This window comes from Dermacentor albipictus, chromosome 10, assembly GCF_038994185.2.
Source record: "Dermacentor albipictus isolate Rhodes 1998 colony chromosome 10, USDA_Dalb.pri_finalv2, whole genome shotgun sequence".
In the NCBI taxonomy this organism is placed as follows: Eukaryota; Metazoa; Arthropoda; class Arachnida; order Ixodida; family Ixodidae; genus Dermacentor; species Dermacentor albipictus.
Window position 1 is genome coordinate 93,362,806 of NC_091830.1, and position 21,334 is coordinate 93,384,139.

Consider the following 21,334-nt stretch of genomic DNA (forward strand, 5'->3'; position numbering starts at 1 on the left):
GACGTGAGCGATCGAGCGGCAACAGAGAGCGATCTGTTCAAGCGACGGCCCGTTTTGTCGCTCGAAGCCGTCGCCCGTCGCGCGCAAGATCGCTCTCATGGGGTTTGGACTTAACGCCAAACTCCTAAAACAAACGCAAGCTCTCGAAATTTTCCATTACCGTCTTGGCAAAACACAAAACTACCTTGCACCGTGGTTCATGCGTAGCGGCAGCGGTTGGGCCGGACGAACAAAATCGTTGACGTCACGAGGCGCCCGACCATTCACACGCGGGAACGAGGCGCGCGAGCTGCCCCGAGTCTGCTGCCGCACTTTTCGTCGAAATAAAATCTCTTTGTGCTTCTTTCGCGCAATTTCCATGCGACATTCGAATTCGGAGGGTTGAAAACCATGTAGTACAGCTCTTCACTCATTTTTTTCTGGAAAACCTTTCCGCTTCCCTTTAAGGTGTTCGATATCTGTGTTGGGTTTAGGCAGTGGGGGGTATTTTACGTGACCCTCTTGCAAGACGCCTGTCAGGGCCTCTGTGAAGCTCACGTTTTCTGAGGTATATCTGGCTCCTGGATTCGACGTGGATCTTGATCTGGAACGGCCCACCCTCGGTCTAGAGAGGGAGCGGGACCGGGACCGGTGCTTAGTCTCCATCGACGGGAAATCTTCTGATTGAAGGGCTGATTGCTGTGCTGCTCGGCGTTCTCCGAGGTGTCTTCGTATAACGTACGGTGTTTTGTATGTGGCAGTACAAGCTTTGTCCGCTGTGGGATGGGATCCACGACAGAAAATGCACTTGGGTGCACAGTGATGATCTCGATCTGGGTTGCGAGCTCCGCCACCTCGGCCTATCTTGTTATTGGGCAACAGGCACACGTCCATGCGGTGCCCGAGACGGCCGCAGTGGTAACAGATATCGATCTGCTTGCGGTACAGGGAGCATGGGACTATTGTTGCGCCATACCGATCCATCCCTACTAGAAAATCCTATTTGTTTTCAAACGGGTTTCATCAAATAGGGTTATGGAACGGGACCCCGTTTGATCCTGTTCAGTCCTGACCTGTTTAAATCCCGTTTGTTCCTGTTTAAACCTGACCCGTTTAAATCCTGTTTAAACCTGACCCGTTTAAATCCTGTTTAATCCTGACCCGTTTAAATCCTGTTTAATCCTGACCCGTTTAATCCCGTCCTATCTAACCCAGACCTGTTTGCCCCTGTTCAGACCTATTTTTTGCTACATTCATACCAGGTCCTTTCAGAATGGATTGATGTTGCTTAATATAATTTACTCTTTACACATATTTTGTGCACTTGTGTATTTGCGATCAGCATTGAAGAGAAGTAGATCTGCATTAGGTTCGCAACAAGAAGCCACTTTCATATGTAGGTTTGCCTGGTACATTGCTCGATACGAAGATGAACACACAAATGGCAGGGAACACAATTTTCGGCATAAATTGATTAGCACTACCAACACTGATGTGATACATTATGAACAAGTTTTGTATGACCCACGAGTACGTTCTCTATGTATGACCTACAAGAAAATGCACCCTGAAGAAGATTGTACCTCCTTTTCATATTTATACTACAAGTATGCAAATGTAATTCTTGCTAGTTTAGTATATGTTCGATTACTTGTACTCGTCTTAATGCAGTGCTTCTTGCTGTAATGGTTTGTACACAAATCCACAGTAAAGTGTAATTTTGGGGTGAAAAATGTCAGGCAAAGTATTGGCATGTACTTGTAAGTGAAAAAGACAAGTATACTTTACGTAGGTATTTCTGTACACCCATTTGAGCTTTCATTAAGCCTGAAGTCCTCCGGCCTAAATAAAAGCATGTCATAAATGTCTCAAGCACTGTTTATTGGACCTTCTAACGGTATTTCGATGCATCCAGTCTGCCGAGAGAAGACCACTGGAGTGGGTTGCTTGGGTGAGAGCGAGCAGGGCACCTGAAAAAGTAAAGCCAATAATTTATCTTGACTCATGCAACAGGTTAGCACATAGGCAAATTCGCCTATGTTCTCACAGATAAGAAAGGTTCAGCATTCCAGTCATAGAAGATAACGAATACATCTTATTGAAAAATATGTGGTTTCATGCACTGCCTATGTTTCAAGGGAACATGGATTACTGTGGGAGAATAAGCTGTCATAATTAGCAGGCGATTGAAGCAAGTCTTATAGGAAAAAGATGGACACATCGTTTGATTAACAATAATTACTAGTATTGAAGCAACAGAATACAAACATGAAATATCTTTAAAAACAACACCGACAGGTTGAGATAATAAATTATTCAGAAACTAAACCCGTCTGCCAGCAAAATACCGTAGTGTACTGGCTCTGACATTGCGCTGCTCAGGCAGAGGGCATGGCATTGAATCCCAGCCACAATGGCTGCATTTAGATGGCAGGGAAATGCCAAAACCCCTATGTAAGGTCTATTGGGTACATGTCAAAGGAGACTAGGGATCCCGCCAACTTGAAGTTATAAAAACCGGGGTAAATTTCGAGATAAGTAAACTAACAAAAGTAGAAGGCCCTGGCCATGCGAAGACCATATAAAGCCTTTTAAGGTAGGTGCCAGCAGCCGCTAAATTTCTTGCAAAAGCGAAATATAGCAGAAGCGGTATTTTTCCGTAGATCACTTTTGCAAGGTATTTTACAATTTGACACCCGACATGTTGGGCATCTACGGGCAACAGCAATTCTGGCACAGATCATAGCAAACACTGTTGCACCTATGTATACATAGACACATAGGTATAGGTACAGTCGCCGACTGATTTTCCAGACATGATTACTCGGTCTGCTTCACGGCACCGACATTCTCCCCATGGACCATAATATATAACAACTTCCGAAAATTCGGACGCCTTGCAACCTCTCGTCTGATTTTTCGGACACTCCTTGAGCCAAATTGATCGAGAGCACCATGCACCGACTCTCACCGTGGCATGGTTCTACTTGCTGAACGCCATTTTTGTTTTGAACGAAGCCTCCTTGGTGCCCCACGAAGTGGCGCTACTACAAATCCCTGCTCATCATCATCGTTTCTGCCTGGTTTGTAGCTACAGCAGTTCCGGTCTCAGCTTAGTATGCGATGCCAAGACAATCCAGCAGCTGATTTGTTTGTTTCTTCGTGCACGACGCTGCAAGTAGGCCAGGTTTTTTGTTTGTGCAACTGATGTCGGCGTGACGATGTTTGACGAAGCAAGATGGGCCAATTCATTTCACTAATATTTAGAATAGCTACCTGTAAGCACCACCTACCTTTCAACAACATTTGCAAAGCAAAAAACCTCATCCTGAAAATCTGCACACGAAGACATCGGTAGCATCATCAGCGTGGGGCCTCAAGATAATTCGGCAAGCCAAGAAATTACTGACAGCACGAGTGCAATCATGCCAACAGGAAATCTGTGGCTGAATAATGCACCTTCTACCACTTGGCAGACAGTGCATTTTCGCAAGGCCCTAACTACGGCAGATCATTGTTAAGGAGTTCCTGAATGCACAACTCTATGCCATTTTCCCGCTGACTCTAGGGAAGCACCTCTACACAGTTGCAAGAAAAAAAGCTAGATGCCCCAAGAGAAATGAGCCCACTCAAGCCATGGAAGTTATGTTTACCTTGTCTTCCTACAACTACTCTAAACCTAGGACTGCTGTTTTGCACAAGGGAACAAACGTCAACATTGGTGCCTCGCCCAACACAAGTGGTCTGCGCCGTAGAAGGTGCCATCAGTCAGCCCACAGATGAGGCCCACACCAGTGCTGTCAGTGTGCTGTACAAATTGCAGAAGCACAGCCTACAAGCTTGCCTGCCTTAGTGTGATCGCAATAATGAACGAAAACCAACGAATCAAGTTTGTTTCGTGCTGAGAACAGTTGCCTCATGCTGGATTTTCCTACAATTCTTTCTAAGCACAGATAATGCTTCGTTTGTTGTGTAGGCATGTAAATAATGAAAAGGCCTGCATCACTATCTCTGAAAAAAATAATGTAAGAAAGCACGTACAGTACACAGGTGCAGTGTCTATCACATACTATTTCGTGCAGTAGAGGCTACATCGGATAAACCGGCAAATGTATAAATGACTGGCAGCGTGACCAAGCAAACTTGATGTGTGGGTCAGTTAGCAGTGGTAGTGCACTACTCTCGGTGCACATGCACCTATGTTTAAAAGCTGCTTGATCGTGACAAAATAAAAAGACAAAAGCGCTGGAGAGATATCTGAAACTTTTCTTATATGTATGACGAGGAACCTAGCACTAGCTCCCCATGCAGAGAATTACTAGACCGTGAGACTGCTTCTTATCATTGTAAAACAAATGTCACACTTACCATGTGATGCATCCTTTTCGTTTCTCTGCGAACAATATGTATTCAGATCTATTCTCCCCCTTTCACCTTTTGCACAATATTACTGTGCGAGCTATAATACTGAACTGTTAGTAGCACTCTGTCCTGTTGCCTCCTTTCTTTCCTTGTGAATTGTGTGCTAAATACGGCTTTTTTGGTGAAAGAGTGCTAGTTTAACGCATAAACTAGCGCCGTGGCACTTTGCAATAAAGGACTGTTATAATTCTCTAAATATATGTCCATGCAGAACAGTGTCAAAAGAACACCTTAAAGAAAGAACATGAGTGTATCTATCATAAAGACCAATCCTTGTCTTTTTTCCTTAACATAATTTTCAATACCGATATTGAAGTACAAGCTCACCATATTATATCACCTTGTCAATGAAGCAAGGCACAATGGCGCCCAACTGTCACGGGACCAACTTGGATGTGGAGATCAGCGCAGATCAGCAACATAGCATGGTCTGCTTACACTTCTTCTCCAGGTCCAGCCATACCTATAGCAGCTATAAAACAAGTGAGCTTAGAATAACAAGCGAAACAATATAAAAAGTGGCAGTGAACAAAGCAACTTTCGGTAGGCATAAATAGGATCGCATTGCTGACATTATGCACATAAGTAACTTCATTTTGAGCAACAACGCATCCAATTTAAGAAACATTATATGTATGAGCTATCTATGTGAGAAAGATTAATCGAACGCCCTCTATTTGCTACACCCCTCCCCTTATGCATGGATGTCTCCCTGACTGAGTGAGCTGGGCTGATCCCGGGTATAGTGTAAGTAAAGGGTGTCACTTGGTGGGCCAATCTCGATACCATTGCATGACTTGTACAATAATTTTAATGTGTATTGTAATGCTGGCCATCCTGCAGGCACTGCAACATTATAGCACCCATAAGGCTAATGGTATTACCTGATAAGGTTAACTAATAAGTGTCCCCAGAAGCATAACTCGGCATGTATACTCGGAGGCCATTAATATAAGAGAAGCAATAGCAGAGGCGAAGCTCTATCCTGTGCCATATGCAAAATGGCCGAGCACGCCCAGCTTTTGGTTACATTCTCACTTGTGACCACTGCAACAGGCTGACTGACATGCGTAACCAGCAGTTTGTAGGACCACATTTTCATAACCTGCATTTTTTTTTACATCTGAAGAGATCAGCCTCAAGCTCCATGCTGCGCTGCACTCGAGAAGCATTATAAACTGGCAACATTTAAATGCTATGCTGCATGGTTTGTTGCATGCTTTAGGAATTTACTTACTTATTTTACACATAGCTCATAGTCTCCAGTTGGAGTATTGCATGAGGTGGCAAGAAAACAAATTCTGAACTAACAAGGAGAACTTTCAACAAAACAAGTCAGACCAAAGAAAAAAAATAACATACTCTCATAATGGGACTATGTATCTGGCAGCTAGCTTATAAAAAAGACAATTAGGAATGTTTTACTACTGGTAGCGCTTTAGGGGATGGAATGTAGAATTCCAAGCATCATACACTTTTAAGCCACCTTTCGTGGTTTTTTGTTTTGAAGTCCTATTCTCTGTACTATTATAGAAATGAATAGCCCCTCCAAAATAAAACAAAGAAAACATGTAATGCACAGTAATGTAACACAATAATGTAATGCACAACAGTGAATACTTAGAAAAATGTAATTAAGAACATGGAGTCTATGTGGGCACAGATGTTAGATGTCTACATGAAAGCATAATAATAAAGGTGGGCAGAGCATTTATGCTATTGTCGGGCAACCTGCTGCAAGACATACAGGTAAAAGGATATGCATGCCTCACAACACAGTCCCTAAAAATATATGTCACAATACAGTGAGTAGGTATATCATGCTTATCTACAATAGCTCGTAATTATATTTATTTCAGAGGGGGCTACCTATGAACCTTGATCAAACTGAAGGTGGGCCAAATTCTAAATATACGATTCAAGTAGACAGAAAAGGGACGTTATGAATATGGCATCTACAGCAAAAGTGTTGTACATTATTGTTGTACATTATGTCATACCTGCCAACCTGTGAACATAATTTTTTGTAAAAATGCTGCAGACACTAAATTCTTTGTTGGGGACATAACACAGATTATTTTAAAGCTTGCTCTCAGCACCCCCATTGTTGCATACACACACACATTATTAATAAAGGGAAAATCGCACATCCACCCACTCGTAGCAATTGCTACAAAAGAAACCCGTACGGATTCCTCGAAAGGAAAGCCTCATGGTTGAAAAAAAGAAACCGTCCAGGTCCGGGACTCAAACCTGGGACCACCGTCTTTCCGGGACAGCCGCTTTACAATCTAAGATAACCAGGCGGCTAGCAGATGGCCGGGCGAATTCGAATTTGTCGACAACATGAAGCAAAGGCAAGGGTGTGACGTAATAGTTCTGCGGAAACGCGCAAGGTGTAGAGAGGTAATTAATAAAGGGGAAAAAAATATTACGTCAAACCCTTGCCTTTGCTTCGTGTTGTCAACTAATTCGACTTCGCCCTGCCATGTGCTAGCCACCTGGTTATCTCAGATGGTACAGTGGCTGCCTCGGAAAGGTGGTAGTCCCGGGTTCGAGTCCCGGACCAGGACGAATTTTTCTTCAACTGTGCAGCTTTCCTTTTGAGGAACACATACGGGTTTCCTTTGTAGCAAATGCTACGATGTCTGATTTTCCCTTTAATAATTACTTCTCCCCACCTCGTGTGTTTGCGCAGAACTATTACGTCACACACACATTATCAACCATTATTTAACTTGTCGTGCAGCACAAAAAGCAGCAGCGAACTTCAAACCAGTAACTGACAACTTTGTTTTTTCTTTAGATTACAGAGCTTTTACAGCGTGTTTGCTGCTGCCGCTTTATGCTGCTTCATGAATTTATCTGACCAAACTTCCCTAAAGCAAGTGCCCCTCTGATGTTCTCGTTAGAGATATTGCATCGCTAATAATAAACCATTACAAGTACCATTACAATTAATTTTTACGTGCATTTTAACAATGTCATGCCCTTAATCTCTCAACAGCTTTAAAATATCTTAACCAACACAACTTCATTGTCTTTCTAAAGTGACATCCATAAAATTGTAAAATGAGCCCACATTTGTAAACCCACGGAAAATTCAGGAGAGTTTCCAAACATGGATGATACCAACAAAATCTGCAGCTCGTGTAAGTGGCAGCAACTGCTTTGCACACACCTTGTCACAGCATGCACATCAGGTACTTTGCCGTGCTGTTGAGGCTGCAGAAGTGCCGCAGGTGCATATCTGGAGGTGCCTCTGGTTCACAAAATCTTGCCATCCCTAAACAATAATAAATGCTTAATTTATTGTAATCTCTGCTGAAACTGCAAACTTGTGATATAGAAAGATCACGTCATATTTTGAAAAAAGTCTCATACAACCAGTTACATGAAGCTGCAACTGGTTGTGCAAGTATCTGACCGTAACATCACAGGCGGTTAAATAACACGTAAATCGAACTGTAGCAAACATGAATCTACTATGAAAAAGTTCACACAAACGTACAGCTGTATAACGTGAAATGTGAATTGTACTATCAAAAAATTCCTTAGGACATGAAAAGCGTTCCAAAACCTAATTTGTTTATGCGGCGCAACAAAGCACTGCTCCCAAAGGACGATGCGCACAAAATTTCAACAGACCACCTCTTTTTCTGGAGAGACAATACAGAAAAGAGAAAGATTTTTCGATTAAAAAGAAACATTGCTTTTGTAATTTCGGCTTCTCTGCAAGATCGGAACCCTTTACAAGTACACGAAAACACACAGGACACTAATACACGTCATCTGACGACACTCTATAAACAGACGAATTTCCATACAAGCTGAAAATCTGGCCATGCGTCGACGAAGAAATCGGGTGCTATCTCGCGCAGCTGTTAGCTGTGAAGACGACACATCGACGTACTACTTCTGGAAATGCCTATACCATTTCTCGATGAAAAATTATGTACACAAGCAGTAACTTTCTTTGCTTGAATTTTTGTGCCCATTTAGATCAAAGAACCACCCGCGCTAGCGTGCTTCATAGGTGAAAGTAAATAAACCACAGATAGAGCTGTTGGTAACATGAATACGTTTTAGGGCAATTTCCATGGAACTTTTTGCTAAATGTGCAATGCGACATGAAGAACAACCATTTGAAAAGCACATTTATAATTCTTGCTGCTTTACTCATTCGGATTCGGTTGTTGTACGGATCTTGCGATACGTACAAGAACGCACACTTCACGAACCATAGACAGGAAGAATGCGCGCAAGCGCCGGACTTACCTTTCTAGGCGTACTCGGAAAATGCTCCTTGTAGCGTCACAGGTGCCGCGGCATCGACTGCACCAACGGTCCTTCCGGCGCACACACTGTTGAATTGCGGATCAACTACAGGACGTAAAAGCACAATTTTCATCAAATTCTTCCGTACAGTGTGACACGATGCGAGAGTGCCAGAGGAGGAGATCCTTTTCGTGAGCCCGGAACAAAGAAAGTGGCGAAGGCTCATACCTTCGACATCGGCGCACCACACGAAGGATACTGCGGGCTACATTACGCGGTCCCAGGGGTTTTGTGATTCTCAATGAATACAAAATGCACCACAATTACTCTCGGCACAGCGTACACACGATTAAACAGCTGCATCGGACGGCGTCAATGCAGCGCGCACTCACATGTAGCTAAGGCTGAAGACGGCAAAATAATATCACCTGTAACTTTACCGGCGCTACCTGTGCTGCCATCTGTAGGCCGCCACCGAAAGCGACCGTGCTTTCGGTGATTTCATGGATGGTGACGGCGTTGTATTTCGATGTTATGCGAGTCGTACAGCGTCTTGTACGACGTGTTTCAGCAACGTTGCTTTTAATGAAGAGGACGGCAATGTGCGCATACGCCTTATAGACGTCTCACCCACTTGAATAACACAACAGGAAATTTTCAGTCTGTCGTATTTTGGGACGTTGTGACTGTCGTTCTGTTCTCTGTTGTGTGACGTCTTGTAGTCGAAAATTCTGTAGCTTCTGATCAATATATTTGATTAAAAATTGACAGACACCTCTTTAAGGATAAGAAAAATTATTAATAAAAAAAAATGAAAGTAGAGAAAAAAAAAGCTTTCGCACAGGATTTGAACTGCGGACCTCGCGATTCTGAGACAAGCATCTTACCACCGCACCACGCCGAACACGCTCACACTTCGACTAGGCCAGCAATATAAATCTTTCTCTGAGTTGCTGTTTACATTTGCATTTTAAAAGCCCAGATGCGCTTTCACTTCACCGCGTCAACTGCCGCATCTCTATATGCGCAAATGTGTTGTTACCATCGACAGGTACATCGTGGAATGCTAGAACATCAATTTTGCTGTACCGATATCCATATTTAATAAGAAATTCAGAAATAGACAACGGTGACCGGGGACACTGCAGGTTGTTACTGCGGTAGTTCTGAACTTAGTGTCACACATTACTTCCCCCCTCTTTTTTTGGCTTCTGGATTGGATTGGCGCGGCTCGCTACGTGCTTGCGCGCGCTTTTCCGAGCGCAGATTGGTGTGCGCCTGGTTTCTGCACTAGGCTGTTATGCGATCGCTTTTTCGAGCGCAGATTGATGTGAGCCTGGTTTCTGCACTAGGCTTTTGCACAATCGCCTGCTTTTTGCACTGGGCTTTCAAAAGGTGAAGTGAGCGTCGCTTACTGCAGGCGGCAAGTGATTTGGCTCACGTACTGCGTGACCAAAAACATAGGCACGTGGCTCATGAAGGAGATGACCGGCGACTTGCTTAATCTGTCGGACCATGTCATCGCCGACTGGAGGAACTACGCTCGTGAGGTCGTGCGGGACGAGCTGCTGGCGCGACCCCCACTCGGTGGCCCCGGGAGGATTGTGCAAATTGATGAATGCCTCCTTCGCGGCAAGCGAAAATACAATCGAGGCCGCCTGATGACGGGCGACAACGTTCCGCCGAGCGCCAAAATTACGGCGGCATTGCAGATCGTGGACCATGGGTATTCGGCATGATCTGCGTGACCACCGGGGAGCTCCGACTATTCAAGGTCGACCGACGAGACGCGGCGACGCTAGGCCCCATTATTGCAGCCAACGTTGAACCGGGAACCACCATCCACAGTGATGAATGGGCCCCATACAACTGCATCCCGAACTTGGTGGGGGCTAACGGAGCAAGACTGAATTTGCAATGGGAGGCTGTATACCACAGCATGAACTTTGTAGACCCAATCACGGGCGCTCACACCCAGAAAATCGAAAGCTACTGGCAGAAGGTGAAGCGCTACCTCGACTCCGTCGGCTACAGGGTGACTCTACAGCTTCTCGAGTCGCACCTGATATGGCTATGGTGGGCATCGATTAATGGGCACATGCGCTGCAAGGACTCGTTTCTGCGTTTATTAGAAGCGATCGCACGGCGCTACCCAGTGTGACATAGTAATGGAAAATAAAGCGCAGTTTTCTGACCCTTTGCTTTTGTACGAATGTTTCCCGGCATTGCTGCGCGCTTCCATACACGGTAGGCCCGCGGCGCTGCACATCCGCAGTAAGCGACGCTCACTTCGCCTTTTGAAAGCCCAGTGCAAAAAGCAGGCGTGGCAGGCGATCGTGCAAAAGCCTAGTGCAGAAACCAGGCTCACATCAATCTGCGCTCAAGAAAGCGATCGCATAACAGCCTAGTGCAGAAACCAGGCGCACACCAATCTACGCTCGGAAAAGCGCGCGCAAGCACGTAGCGAGCCGCGCCAATCCAATCCAGAAGCCAAAGAAGAGGGGGGAAGTAATGTGTGACACTAAGTTCAGAACTACCGTTACTGCTAATTTCGACAGTTGTCTCTTGCTCTTTACAGTTTTGAGCTCGCATATAATTCGTGCGTTCAATGCACAATAGCTACATAAACACTCGTGGGTGAGTCTTGATCCGGACAGTATACTGGCTTCTCACGGCAGCGCTGTACCAGATTAATGAGACCCGAGCGAGAAAGCTTTTCACGCAACTTTGTGGAACAATCCAAAACTTCTTTTCCGCTTCGCATAAGCTTGTGCAATATTTCTGGGAAATTAACTAATGTGTCAGTGTAACCGCACATGTAAGTCCACAGGACTGTGTGCCCCATCTTACCAAATAAAACAAATCGGATACGCAGCCATTCCCGCAGATGGTATGATTTTGATCAGCGGCCGATTTTGAGGAGGCCGGTAGTGCGTTGCTGGTGCCGCGTCATCACGGCACAATTATAACAATTGGCCACGTCGACTTTAATACCGGTGTCGGTGCTATCAGTATTGCCGGCTTCAGAGAAGCACGATTGAATACCGCGCAAGAGAAAAGTACAGTGTACACCACCGATGCGAAGCTGACATTTTAAAGGGCCGCGACGGAATGTGCTTCTGTTGCGACTTCAGAACTCTTGGCCGTCGCGACCGAATGTTTCTGTTGCGACGTCAGAATTGCTGTCGTAACGTCAGAAATGTCTGTCGCAGCTACAGAAACGTTAGGAACTTCTGTCGTACAACAGAAATTTCTGTATTTGCAGCAGGAATTCCTGTTGTCTTTTTCAACTGGGCAGGACCGGGAATCGGTTTGAAATTCGCAGCTAGCATATCGCAGTTTGGTCTGTGAATGTTCCGAGGTGTTCACGCAATTTCTGCAGAGCTTGATAATGGCCCAATTTAGCACTAGGTGTTAAATTGTCAGGATGTCGAACAATAAAAAAGCTCCTCCCCAGTTATATTCAAGCATTAAACTGGTATGCATGATGCCATCCAGTATAGTTGCCAGAAAGCTCCAGATTAAACCAGCTTTTGTGACAAACAGGCGACCCTATATGGTGCCACTGCGTCAAGTATAAGCCAGTTTAGTTGCAAACAGGGCCCCTGTTAAGACCCATTTCTGCGTGAACTGGTCATGCCTATACCTGCTTGCATGCCAAACGGGACCCCGTTCAGACCTGTTCGTGTGTGAACTGGTCCTGTTTATACCTCTTTGCGTGCCAAACGGGACCCCGTTCAGACCTGTTCGTGTGTAAACTGGTCCAGTTTATACCTGTTTGCATGCCAAACGGGACCCCGTTCAAACCTGTTCATGTGTAAACTGGTCCAGTTTATACCTGTTTGCATGCCAAACGGGACCCCGTTCAAACCTGTTCATGTGTAAACTGGTCCTGTTTATACCTGTTTGTTGCTAAACAGGTCCCTGTTAGAACCAGTTTAAACCTGTATAACCCAGTTTGAATTTAAATAGGATTTTCCAATAGGGATGTCAGGTCCGTCGAAGGCAATGACGATGGTCGTGGTGGAACCGATGGACTTGGCGACTATGGCTAGAGGATTACGATCATTTATAATGTTAGCGTCTACTTATCGGGCGTTATCGGTCAGAGGGATGCCTGTAATGACTCCTTTGGTAGTATTAGCTGGGGCAGCTTCGTACGCGCTGAACTCATGGGTTACCCCTTTTAGTTAGATGGCCTTGATTCTTTCGTACCGGTCCGCAATTTGCGGGCCCGGCGTGCTGATCACCATGATGTTTTGCTGGTTGTACGAGCAGATTGTGTCCTTTTGACTGTCTTCTGAGCTAAGTTGCATTTCATGAAGAATGGCTGCAGACACTTAAGAGCTGCCGAACTTGGAAATATTGTGTGCTCCTTTGGGTCTGACGATGATCTTGATGTCATTTGCTGGTAATGGGAGCATGCGCCCTGCCTTCAGAACCAGAGTCCCAACTTGCTGCCTGGGTCTACAGCGAGAGGGAGAGTCTTGCGTCCTAATTTTTGTTATTGGGATACTTTTCGGCCCCATTTCTCGTCGTTCCGATGGCCGGTACACCGACGGGAACGGGCGGTACACCAGCCCATCTCGGCGGGTAACTCTTTTTGGGAAATATCTTTGCCACATGCTTGGACTTCCAGGCTTGGCGGATTTGCCAGAGGCTTGTGCGTCGTAGCAGTGCTCGCACGGGCACCCGTGGGAACGCGCCAGGTAGCCTGGGAGGCCGAGCACCTAGGAGCCCGAGCGCCTGGCGCAAGCGCTTAGTCTTAGCGCGGCGACGGCGTGGTCGTAACACAAATGTGGTCGCAGTCCTGGCAAAATAATTGTACCAGCTGATAACGTGATATCTACAGATTCCTGGTGGTCTCACATTTCGAATGATACAAAATTTGGGCTGGTATACACAGAAAATCCCGGAAAAAACGTTTCAAGAAGACAGAGATGATGTGAGCAAGTTCGCACACCACGGCGATCGCAGCGCCTCCCCTTTTACTTATAAAGTTAAAAAAAAATTTCTTTCTATGTCGCATCATATAAAATTCAATGCAGATTTGACTTTCGCTGAATAAATTCAAGTTGGGTCTTGTTTTATATCAAAAGGCAGTCGTTCTTTATTGTTATTGTTCCCTCATCATCTAGTCACGTTTCAATCGCAGCTCCCATAACAGGCCTTGTGGTATCAGTGACGATTGGTTGTGGACCGCTTTTCGCCCAAAGTTTCGTGAGCATGAATCAGCCCTGCTGAGAGTTGAAGCCGTCAACAGATTTAATTTTTTTGCTGTAAATCATGCGTTTTGTTTTTGGTTCCTAAGTGTTTCGCTGTGACCGGCAACAGCAAAACAAATGAAGACAACAAGAACAGCCTCAAAGAGCGATTGTGGCCAAATTATGAGAGTTATGAGAGTTAGGAGCTGCCGTGTTCGATATCAAAGGTTTGATTCCCACATCGGTCAGACATAATTTTATTTTACTTGACGCCAGGCGCGACAGGAAAGTGCATACCTACCGTAAAGCGCTGACAATGAGCCAAACAATGATTCGCACTATTATGATATGCGTTTGACCCGTAGATCACATTTTAGGTTATCGACTGTCGAGCTCGTCGCATTCCCTGTGCTCCAGTCTTACTGCCTTTCTGGGTACTATCAAGCACTATTTTTCGTGACTTCAAGATCTACAATGTGTCAGTATGTTCGATTTCCACTTCGCGTCATTTGCAATGGTTTTCACACATTAGTGAGTAAATCGTTTAGATTGTACACTTTAGGTGGAACAATATTGCCAATGTTCATGAAATGTAAAATATAGTGTCTGCTAAAAGAATTCTTAGTCTTTTATTTTTTTAACGAATAAATGGGTGCTGCATTTGAATTTTTGCCGTCCGCTTCGCATTGAGGTTCCGTTTAAAATTATATAAACACTTGATAAATGGCGGCACTTGACAAAACGGCACACCGACAGTTGGGCGTCGAAGTTGGAGTGATGGATTTAGAAGGACCACAATGGCATCACGACAAAGGTAGGGCAATGGATGCAATACGGCGAGCGAATAGCTACGAAAGTACGACGAGGACGCGATGACAGCAACGTCATGGAAAAGGTATGAGCACAATGTGATGACGAATACGACGAAGGAAGGGATGGACCACGGCATGACGAGAGTTGGATGCCGAAGTTGGGGCGAATATGGTAGAAGGACCGTGATGGCGTGACTAAGAAGGTACGGCAACGGAGGCGCGACGACGATATGTCGAGGGCGCAATGACGACGTTGGCATAACGACGGTATCAGGACAATGGGATGAATATGAATGTATGATGGCGATGACGTTACAACTGCTGTATCACGTTGTATGATGGTGATTGCGTGACCAAGACGAAATGAAGAAAGTAGGATGAAAAAGCAGGAAAGATGATGCAATGGCCGCCAGGGCATCATGACAACTTATCTAGTTGGCCAGGTTATTAGACAACGTAGACAATTGGGTTTGATAGTTGTGTTCATATAGGAGGTTGTGGCCAAGTACTGCACCAGGGTGGCCAATCCTGCTCTGGCGAGGGAATGCATAACCGGTTATGGTCACCGGGATCAGGCCACACTCCAGGCCTGTTTATGCAATTTTATCAACACGCGAATTTCTTTGTCAATCCAGTGGAAAATTGCGCGGCACCGGGATTCGAACCACGGACCTCTTGCACGCGAGGCGGGTGTTCTACCCCTACGCTACCGCTGCGGCAATATCATTACTAATGTCGATGAGATAGTTGAAGTGGCTGAGAAGCTCTATAGAGATTTATACAGTACCACTGGCAGCCACGACGATAATGGAAGAGGGAATAGACTAGACGAATGCGTAACGCCGGAAGAAGCAAAGAAAGCCTTGAGAGCTATGCAAAGGGGGAAGTCAGCTGGGGAGGATTAGGTAATAGCAGATTTGTTGAAGGATGGTGGGCAGATTGGTCTAGAGAAACTGGCCACCCTGTATACACAGTGCTTCACGACCTCGGGTGTACCGGAATTTTGGAAGAATTCTAGCATAATCCTATTCCATAAGATAGGGGACGCCAAAGAGTTGAAAAATTATAGACCGATCAGCTGACTGTCAGTTGCCTACAAACTATTTACTAAGGTTATCCCAAATAGAATCAGGAACACCTTAGACTTCTGTCAAGCAAAGGACCAGGCAGGATTCCATAAAGGCTACTCAACAATGGACCTTATTCACACTATCAATCAGGTATAACCATCTTAATATAACCAACCCTTATTTATAGCTTTCATTGATTACGAGAAAGCGTTTGATTCTGTCGAAACCTCAGCAGTCATGGAGGCATTACGGAATCAGGTTGTAGACGAGCCGTATGTAAAAATACTGAAAGATATATATAGCGGTTCCACAGCCACCGTAGTCCTCCATAAAGAAAGCAACAAAATCCCAGTAAAGAAAGGCGTCAGGCAGGGAGATACGTGTTTCACGTATTCATAGCGTCATTACAGGAGATATTCAGAGACCTGGATTGGGAAGAATTGGGGATAAAAGTTAATGGAGAATACATTAGTAATTTGCGATTCGCTGATGTTATTGCTTTGCTTAGTAACTCAGGGGACCAATTGCAATGCATGCTCACTTGCCTGGGGAGGCAAAGCAGAAGAGTGGGTCTAAAAATTATTCTGCGGAAAACTAAAGTAATGCTTAACAGTCCCGGAAGAGAACAGCAATTTACAATAGATAGCGAGGCACTGGAAGTGGTAAGGGAATACATCCACTTAGGACAGGTAGTGACCGCGGATCCGGATCATGAGACCGAAATAATCAGAAGAATAAGAATGGGCTTAGGTGCGTTTGGGAGACATTCGCAGATCATGAACAGCAGGTTGCCATTGTCCCCCAAGAAAAAAGTGTATAATAGCTGTGTCTTACCAGTACTCACCTACGGGGCAGAAACCTGGAGGCTTACGAAAATGGCTGTACTTAAATTGAGGACGACGCAACGAGCTATGGAAAGAAGAATAATGTGTGTAACGTTAAGGGATAAGAGCAGATTGGGTGAGCCAACAAACTCGATTTAATGACATCTTAGTTGAAACCAAGAAAAAGAAATGGGGGGGGGGGGGCATGGGCAGTACATGTAATGAGGAGGGAAGATAACCGATGGTCATTAAGGGTTACGGACTGGATTCCAAGGGAAGGGAAGCGTAGCAGGGGGCGGCAACAAGTTAGGTGGGTGGATGAGATTAAGCACTTTGCAGGGATGACATGGCCACAATTAGTACATGACCGTGGCTGTTGAAGAAGTATGGGAGAGGCCTTTGCCCTGTAGTGGGCGTAGCCAGGCTGATGATGATGATGGCTATTGGGTTAGCGTAGAAATTGTGACGACGACGGCATGACGACAGTCAGATGACGAAACTGGAATGACGACAATTGAAGGATCACGAAGGCATGATGAGAATGAGCACGCACCTAGTGACCCAAGCTGGTAGCTAGTGGTAGCCAGTCAGTGGGTCGGTGTAACTAGACAGACAGAAAGACAGACAGACAGACAGACAGCCAGACAGATAGACAGACAGACAGACAGACAGACAGACAGACAGATAGATAGATAGATAGATAGATAGATAGATAGATAGATAGATAGATAGATAGATAGATAGATAGATAGATAGATAGATAGATAGATAGATAGATAGATAGATAGATAGATAGATAGATAGATAGATAGATAGATAGATAGATAGATACGCGCGTCGGCCGGCTGACGCGAGAAAGGCAGGCATTGCGCTTTGCAATGAAGTGTTAAAAAATTCGCGAATTGATATTTTCACCAAAACAATAGCTATATTCAGATTGAGATGTTGACGGAAGTCGAACCACGGAAAGCGGGCATTTCTAATGCGTTTTTTGTTTTTGTTTTAAAATTGCGAGAAATACCGCAGTGCAAAGTGTTGGACAACTGTGAGCCAAAGTAAGATATTTGTATGCTGGGCATGTTATTTGCGAAAACTCTCTCCTAAATATTTTTGTGTAATAAAGAGTTGCGGAAATCCAACTGAAAATCACAACAAACAAATATAGGGTAGCTTTGCAAAGAAAACGTGTCGATTTCGTGGATCTTTGTCAAGATTTGAGACTTTTAAGCAATTTTTTCAGACCTAAGTGTCCAATTAGTACCTGTACGTATTTAGGAAGAATAATTTTATGTTCTGTTGACGAAGTTGAGGAAGGCTATGAACTAAAATTATTTGAATACTTTTTTTTCACCACCACGCTTTGCGTATTTGAGAAAACTGTCAATGTACGTCACAAGCACGTCACGTCCGCTTGTGCAGCGTGCGTTGGTGTCGGCGTAACCGAGCAAACGATCGCAGCGGATGAAAGAGCTAGCGTAGAGCGAAGCGCGCGTCGAAATAGTAGTGAGAGCGCGAGGTGGAAAGCGGAGGAGAAGGGCACAGCAGTACCATGAGGCGGAAAGCGGATGAGGGTACGGCGACAGCGAGAGAAAAAAAGCGTGCCGTCGTAAAAGAGGTGCACAGCGGTGACAATGGCTACGAGCTGGCGCCAGGGTAGCGCGCATCTTCGACGTCTGTCGGCGGCGGCTGCTGCAAATCCCGCCTACCGGTCACCCAAGCGATGCTTGGGTGATCAGTGAGGCAGTCAAGCCACACATCGCTCCGTTTGCAACGTACCGCACTACACGGATCGGCCGCGAAAGCCAACATAACGTGAAATAACAACGCGTATAGAGCTGCACTCACATTTCGCATTAGGGAGTATCGCGATTGCCGGGGAATACATTTAAAGCGAATCTCTTTTTAGCTAGGATCGCGGGACTTTTCTGCGTCCGTCACGTCGACACAAAGCCCAGTGTGCCGATGGAAGCTGCTGTACAAGGCGAGGTGGAATGGGTGATAACCCTGTAAGGCAGGGGCGTGAAGCGAACAAACAGCAAAGCTTTCGTTTCAGTACGAAACACCCAAATGAAAACAGCACTCAAACCGCATCATAAATTACGAGGCGTGCATCCTTCCGCATTGATCAAGGTGCGCGGATGCCGAAGCCATGCCGGTGATCGTTATCGGAGACCATAATGTATACCGGAAACGGGAAACAACGCAATGGTTCACCCGCTTGCTGGAAGACCTAGGCCTCGTATACTTCAACGATCCCATTCTACTAACTATCATACACGCGTCATGCATCTATTTCATCATCATCATCATCAGCCTGGTTACGCCCACTGCAGGGCAAAGGCCTCTCCCATGCTTCTCCAACAACCCCGGTCATGTACTAATTGTGGCCATGCCGTGCCTGCAAACTTCTTAATCTCTTCCGCCCACCTAACTTTCTGCCGCCCCCTGCTACGCTTCCCTTCAGTTGGGATCCAGTCCGTAACCCTTAATGACCATCGGTTATCTTCCCTCCTCATTACATGTCCTGCCCATGCCCATTTCTTTTTCTTGATTTGAACTAAGATGTCATTAACTCGCGTTTGTTCCCTCACCCAATCTGCTCTTTTCTTATCCCTTAACGTTACACCTATCATTCTTCTTTCCATAGCTCGTTGCGTCGTCCTCAATTTGAGTAGAACACTTTTCGTAAGCCTCCAGGTTTCTGCCCCGTAGGTGAGTACTGGTAAGACACAGCTATTATATACTTTTCTCTTGAGGGATAATGGCAACCTGCTGTTCATGATCTGAGAATGCCTGCCAAATGTTCCCCAGCCCATTCTTATTCTTCTGATTATTTCCTTCTCATGATCTGGATCCGCCGTCACTACCTGCCCTAAGTAGATGTATTCCCTTACGACTTCCAGTGCCTCGCTGCCTATTGTAAATTGCTGTTCTCTACCGAGACTGTTAAGCATTACTTTAGATTTCTGCAGATTAATTTTTAGACCCACTCTTCTGCGTTGCCTCTCCAGGTCAGTGAGCATGCATTGCAATTGGTCCCCTGAGTTACTAAGCAAGGCAAGTTACTAAGGTATTCTCCATTAACTTTTATCCCCAATTCTTCCCAATCCAGGTATCCGAATACCTCCTGTAAGCACGCTGTGAATAGCATTGGGGATATCGTATCTCCCTGCCTGACGCCTTTCTTTATTGGGATTTTGTTCCTTGCTTTATGGAGGACCACGGTGGCTGTGGAGCCGCTATAGATATCTTTCAGTATTTTTACATACGGCTCGTCTACACCCTCATTCCGTAATGCCTCCATGACTGCTGAGGTTTCGACAGAATCGAACGCTTTCTCGTAATCAATGAAAGCTATATATAAGGGTTGGTTATATTCCGCACATTTCTGTATCACCTGATTGATAGTGTGAATATGATCTATTGTTGAGTAGCCTTTACGGAATCCTGCCTGGTCCTTTTCTTGACAGAAGTCTAAGGTGCTCCTGATTCTATTTGCGATTACCTTAGTAAATAGTTTGTAGGCAACGGACAGTAAGCTGATCGGTCTATAATTTTTCAAATCTTTGGTGTCCCCTTTCTTATGGATTAGGATTATGCTAGCGTTCTTCCAAGATTCCGGTACGCTCGAGGTCATGAGGCATTGCGTATACAGGGTGGCCAGTTTCTCTAGAACAATCTGTCCCCCATCCTTCAACAAATCTGCTGTTACCTGATCCTCCCCAGCTGCCTTTCCCCTTTGCATATCTCCCAAGGCTTTCTTTACTTCTTCCGGGGTTATCTATTTACCTGTGGAGAAAAACATTTTTCGCGTAAGAACGGAAATCATATTTCTGTATCACAGTGACCACAAAGTAGTTGTTCCTGTAACCTTAAAATAATAAATAAAGTGAAGCTTTTGTAAACTGCATTGAAACGTGTGTTTGTGTAATATATCGCTGTGAAGAGCAATGTGCGTAATGGGCGCACATCCTGGGATGAGAGTTTCTTTTTCAAGTTGCCCAACATTAGGCGCAACGCATCTACAGATTCGCTGAACAGCCAGCTTCACAGGAGTGGATTGGCGGAGGTGTTTTTCTGTGCGAAATATTTGGAGAAATCAGTTTTAGGACTAGTGAAATGAGACGAATTTTCAGAACAATATCTGAGATTCTCAGAAGACACGTCTGGGATACTTGAAGTAGAATTACTGCAATCACTATAAACAAACATTCCGGGGTGTAATGTGCCGAAGTCTTGATGTCCTAATGAGGCATTCGGTGTATGCGAAATACGGAAGGATTTCGACCAGCGGTATTGCTTTAACGAGCAAGCAGTGCCGGATACACAGACGTTTCGCATTTCACCCCCATTAAAATTCAGCAGCCATGGCCTAGATCGAACCCGCCAGCTCGAGCTCAGCAGCCCAGTGCTGTAGCCACTTGTCTAACGCACAGGCAAGAGGCATTTCAAATAGAGCAAAGAAAACAACTAGCATTTGATTTTTTTATTGCCGCAGCAGTACTTCCATAAGGATTGTCAATATATCTTGCCATTTCCTAAATAAAGGAAATCGTGCGCATCAAATGTCAAGCTTGGAATATAGTGCTCCTGCCACGAAGGCAAAGTGCCGTTTGAGCAAGCGCACTTCAGCGCGCTGCTACCCGAGAAAGAAAAGTGCACTTTCACATTGGTTGCCGATGAACAGTCAGAAGGCAAAGCACAGGTTTGTGAACTTAAATATGTGTGCACAAAAACCGTTTGGT

The 21,334-nt window shown here is 45.2% G+C and overlaps 1 long non-coding RNA gene across 2 annotated transcripts; it reads right to left on the reverse strand.

The window, feature by feature from the left end:
* Positions 1 to 1,856: 1,856 nt before the first annotated feature.
* On the reverse strand, positions 1,857 to 9,116 carry LOC139050613 (uncharacterized). 2 transcript variants are annotated; one of them, XR_011508973.1, is made up of 4 exons: positions 8,828 to 9,116; positions 7,583 to 7,687; positions 4,729 to 4,873; positions 1,857 to 1,949 (listed from the first exon to the last, which is right to left on the reverse strand). It is a non-coding gene; the product is annotated as an uncharacterized lncRNA (long non-coding RNA). The 2 variants fall into 2 exon arrangements; XR_011508972.1 differs by having other exon boundaries at positions 8,680 to 9,116.
* Positions 9,117 to 21,334: the final 12,218 nt, after the last annotated feature.